Here is a 5,311-nt window from a genome sequence, read left to right as displayed (position 1 = left end):
TGTACACAGTATTACAGGAAGGGCTGACTGCAAAGTGCAGCATGGCAAACCTCTATGTATATTCTACAGATACCATACTATTTTAAATCAATCTGTTCAGCTTAGTTTCCATCCTGAGGGAGAACTGAGAAACACAACCACCAGTTTCTGTCACGTGCTGCATCGTATCAATTAAAAATAAATGAAATTTAATGCAAAGAAAACTTAAAAATCCTAGCAAACAACAACAGAACCTTTCCATTACTGATTTTCACTCATCAGAAGTGGAGAGAGCCTCAGACAGCAGACAGCATGGTCCCAGCATGCTTTTTGCCTTTTTTTTTGTTTGCACAGTAGCTGTCAGTTGCAGCCCTGCAGGTAGTAGAACCCAGTGGGAAGAGGGGCGGGACAGAGCGATGCTGCCTGAACTGACAGCAAATTTAAATTACTGAGCTTTCTTTTCCTTTTTTTTTTTTTTTCCTTTTCCTTTCTTTGCGTGCCTTTTTTTATTTTATTTCTTTTTCTTTTTGGTATTTTTCTACCCTGCGACAAAGTGAAAAGATTCTAGCACACGCTAATTTAACAGCCCTGCTTCGTCGTCTTCTTTTTTCTTTTTTTTTTCCCCCTTCTGCTTCCAGGATAATTAAAAGAGAAACCTGTAAAGGCAACGTTTCTTCAAGCAAGTTGGTGCTGCAACGTGCTGGTAAGATGAATTTATATTTATTTTTTTTTTCCCTTCCCCATCTTTTCTTTTCCTTTTTTGGAGCTGAAAGCTTTTGTATATCTAACACAGTCATAAGTGTAGTTCCCCTGCTGTGGAGGGTTAGGATGTAATGAAAAGGTGTAACCGCTTGATATGTGACCTTCTCCTATTACTTAAAATGGATAATAACAGCTTTCCTGTCTGTCCTCATGATGCTTTTCTCTCTGTGAATTGACTATTTGCTCAACAGAAACGATGCTGTGATTGTCGCACTATGACAATGAGGACTTGACTGTTTTTTGGTTTCTGTTCCACGCACCTATCAGAAAAGATACTTTAGTTGGGGGGGGGTTGTGTGTGTGATTTTTGTTTAATGATTGCTGCCTGAAGCACTGATACGACGGGGGTGGAGATGGGGGTGGAGGAGATGGTCTTGGGTATCATTCTGCCAGTTCAGCTGTCTAGTTGGTAGAAAAGTGCAACACTGAAACTTTTCTAAAAAATAAATAAATATTTTTCAGCTTGCATCAAGTGAGGTCAGTGTATCCAGGATTTATTGTTGTCCAGTGCTGGGTAAAGTTCTTGCTGTCCCTTGCATTGTTCCTCTGGAGAAAGGGGGAAGGGATGTTCCACTTCTTGTCTCGTCATACCATTGTAGTAGCTAATTGCAAGAAGCTGACAAACTTTGAAATTAAATACCAAGTGTTGCATATGTAAAAAATGAATTTGATGTTTTTTCCTATGAATAAAAGCCTGCCAGATACAATCAGGTCTGTCTTATACATGTTGCAGCTCCTGCCTTGCAAGTCCCTCGATTTCCAAGGTTTGCTTTCTAGCTTCATTATTAATACCATTCTCATTTAGAAAATGACATGTGTTTTGCTTCTGCTTTGTGTTTGTCCTTATAAAACGTATACAGTGACAGGTTTTTTTCTCAGGCTTTCCAAGGAGTAAATGCTACAATACTTACTGAAATCAACAGGAAGGCTGAGCTTGTCATGTATTTAAGAGGAAATTACTGAGTACATGCAGAACTGGATCTTACAATTGCTGAACTACTTCTCTTTTCATGTAGTTTTCCTATAGTTCCTGCAACAGTTTACACTTAATACTTGATTGTGTAAGCTTTTACTGAAGTATTTAGAATAAACTACATGAATAAACACTACCCTTACCGTTATTCACAGGTTTGTGTCCATGTTGAAGAAAACTTTTGAACATAGGATAGGATATTTCAGAGAACTCTAATGGTTTTAGAAAGCCAGTGTGATTCAGTCCTGCAATTCCTTGAAAGCTGTTTTCCTCAATATTTAAAAAAATACATAAATAAAAAGAAAAACACAAACAAACAAACAGAAAACAAACAGATGCCTTGAAATTAAACACCTCTAGATTGATACATCAGATTATCCAGATTCTGAGGTCTGTTTTGGCAAATGCATAATGTGATCACAGGAGCAAACTTGTGCAAGGAGAGGGGAGATGAGGAGCAGCCAGGGATTAAACACAGGCTTCTTTACATGTCTCTAGAGAGAAGGAGACAATGTGCCAATGCCATATGGAAAATCACATTCCTTCACAGTAACTTTGTTAGGCCACAAGGTTAAGGACACTGCACTTGCCAAAGTTCATCACTCTATTTTAGCCTCAATTTCAAACACTGCAATACTTTTCAGAAAGTTTACATTGCTTGGCCAGAAAATGATGGTGTCTTGTGAAACGAGGTCATTGTATCTCCCATATCTTGCTTTTGCCCTCACAACTTGCCTCCCCTCACCCCAACACCAAGGTCTGCAAGTGCAAGGCCCAGAAAATTAGGCTTTGTCCCTTGTAATCTTAAACTCCCATCCATTTAAAACTAGAGCAGAAAAGGATTGGATTCAGTGTTCTTGTTATGGAAATAAGTTTTTATTCACTCAGTATCAACTGACAGTTAGAAGCGTATCTGATGTAATATGAATAAACCGTAGGCTGTTGACAGTAAATTATGCAGCTGTAGTCTCACACTCTCCTAGAAACGGTGCTTTTACAATGCCCAAGTGGCTTAATGGGGTGAAACAACTACCTAGACTCTCACTTGAGTTTCCTAATCACCCAAAGCCATTAGAAGTTCATGGTGGCTGATTCCCGCTGCTCTTGGTGAACATCTTAGCAAGGAGCAGACTGCATGGAGTAAAGCTTGAATGTAGCCAGGGATACTCAGTTATAGAGGTGATGGCAAAGTTAGTGTTATGAGGTGGCATGAAAGCATAGTACAGCCAAGTTTTAATGCTGAGTGTGGTGACATGAGTTTGTTTCTGAAGTCACTAAGTATAAAAAGCCAAATATCTGTACCTTTAAAAACACCCATTCTAACCTAATCTACCAATCTACTTTCTCTTTGAATTTAGTCTTTAAATATATGTATTTCTAATTAATCTGCGCACTTTAAATCACTGCTGGCTTCTAGCAATACTGCTTTCCACCCAGTGCTTGGAAATTTCTAGTTGAATGGAATTGCTTTCATTGTAACAAAAAGAAAATAAAAAACACAGACCAGAAAACGTGCTGTAATTTCCTGTCAGTAACACAGAAATAAGGAAACACTAGGCTAATAAAAATGATAATCTGAGTTTACAACTGTTAACAAGATTCCTGAATAGAAATGGTGCTATTATACACAAAGAACTTCTGCCATCACTAGATGAACATAGAATGAAATTATGAGTTTTATTATTCAGGTCCTGTCATCCAATCAGAAATCAACCCATAATCTCATTTGTGAAATACCATAAATTTTGGCATCTTCCCTCCCCTGCTATTAGTAAAACATTAAAGAAGTTTTATAATTAGAAACTCTGATAACATAGCTATGAATTTTCTTCACAGGAAAAAGCATAATTCTGTATTTCTTCCACAACTCCAGCTCTCCATATAAAGTCACTGCAAATCTGAGTTGCAAGCAGCAGGTTGATGTGGGGAAAATCCCAACATTGCCATGGGCAATAATGATGGGATTTCATCAGCTTCTTTCTCTTGAGAGAGACCAGATTCTTAAACTTTTCTCAGGACTCTGCAAAAGTACTTAAGAACGTGCCATAGTACGTTTTTCCCCGGCTGGGATTATTTATTAGCATTACATTCTGGTCAGCTGAATTGAAGAACTGAAAAGTGATGACAAAATGCTTAGATTTTCACCTCTGAGGATTATTTTTTTTTTTCATTCTAGTAATAAAAGACTTTTACATTTCTCTTCTCTTCTAGCTGCAAATGATTTATGGCATTACAAGGGGCTTGCTGTGTTTCCATTTGATTTAACAAATTAGCTATGGTCTTCTTTCAACAAGAGCCATTCCTGAAGCTCTTCATCACCAAATGAAGCAAGACGGCTGCACCTGGCTCAGAGTGGTCCCATGTCTCTGGTCCTCCTCCACTAGCTGATTGATAACATATTGGGCCAACACTTGTCAAGACAGAGTCCTTCCACAAGTCTGGCAGCTAGTCACATTTTTCATCTCCTTGGTGTGCAAGGTTTGCTGTAGGCTCCCGGGGACTCCTAGGCCTGTATAAGGTACAGGAAACCCTAAAAATAATCTACTACCTACTAATTACTTTCATCACTCCCAAGAGCACACAGTATTTATCAGGTCACTAGATATGAAGTAAGGATATAAAGAAATACTTTATCCTATTAAGGTAAATGGTAAAATATTAGCAAAAATGAAACACAGTGGAAAAAGTAGTAGAGCCCCAGAGAGCTCAATTCTAGACTATAATTATCACACAAAGACTTCCTTGATTTCTTTGCTTCTCTGGTGACCTGTGAGGCTGATAACTTCACTCCCATCCTAAGGCTGATGTGTTCCCAGACCTCTTGGAGCCACATCTTTACTACTCCTGTTATTGAAGACACTTACTGTCATGTTCCTTGGGGAAAGTAACAAAGGGGGAGGGAGCCAAAAGCTCTGCACATAGATCTATTTTAATGTGGTTTCACAAACTGTAACCTCCAGCTGCTTCAATATCCCCCTTTTAAGTGTCTGGTCTCTGCCCATGGCATTTGGACACCAGACACATTGAAATGTAGATGCTTATGCTGTTGACACCTGCATCTGAGCTGACCACCTCAGGGTCCTGTTACAGTCAGAAGAAACAAGCAGTTGCTTCCAGGAAGTGAATTATCTGACCTATTTTAAACATCTGGTTTTCTTTGAATCCCACTGAAGGACATCACATTCAAAACTCAGATCATTTAACTGCCTGTCCTCTAATTTTCTTAATTAACCGTAGTGTTGCACTGCTTAATTTAGACATCTTTCCATCATCTGCTTGGCTTCTCTTGAAACTACTTCATAAAGGCAGATAAAGGCAGTAGGTTTAAAACTCTGTAAATTACATACTTTGGAAAACAGTCATAGTACTGTTGACTTACCGAGACTCATATACCTGACAGTGAGTTTAAAAGAGGGTTAATCATAGTGCAACTAAGACTGGATTGCATAGACACAGTAATATAAGTCACATATTTTGTTAGTCCTCAAGGGCTACTGGGGGATGAAGTCACAAGTGCATTCCAGGCAGTGTGTTTAACGTACAATTAATCTTGTTCCTCATGGTTACTTTTTATCAGGCTGAACTGATGTAGGGAAA

The 5,311-nt window shown here is 38.7% G+C and overlaps 1 long non-coding RNA gene across 1 annotated transcript in view; it reads left to right on the top strand.

Annotated features, from left to right (window-relative positions):
- Window positions 1-369: 369 nt before the first annotated feature.
- Window positions 370-5,311, top strand: part of LOC104391922 — a 171,666-nt gene continuing 166,724 nt past the window's right edge. Inside the window, exon 1 of the long non-coding RNA XR_719871.1 lies at window positions 370-682. This is a non-coding gene — a long non-coding RNA (uncharacterized LOC104391922). The remainder of the gene's footprint in view (window positions 683-5,311) is intronic.

This window comes from Chaetura pelagica, unplaced genomic scaffold (genome assembly GCF_000747805.2).
Source record: "Chaetura pelagica isolate M959 unplaced genomic scaffold, ChaPel_1.0 scaffold66, whole genome shotgun sequence".
In the NCBI taxonomy this organism is placed as follows: domain Eukaryota; kingdom Metazoa; phylum Chordata; class Aves; order Apodiformes; family Apodidae; genus Chaetura; species Chaetura pelagica.
Note: the sequence above shows the minus strand (reverse complement) of the source record. Positions and strands in the feature narration are given on the sequence as shown.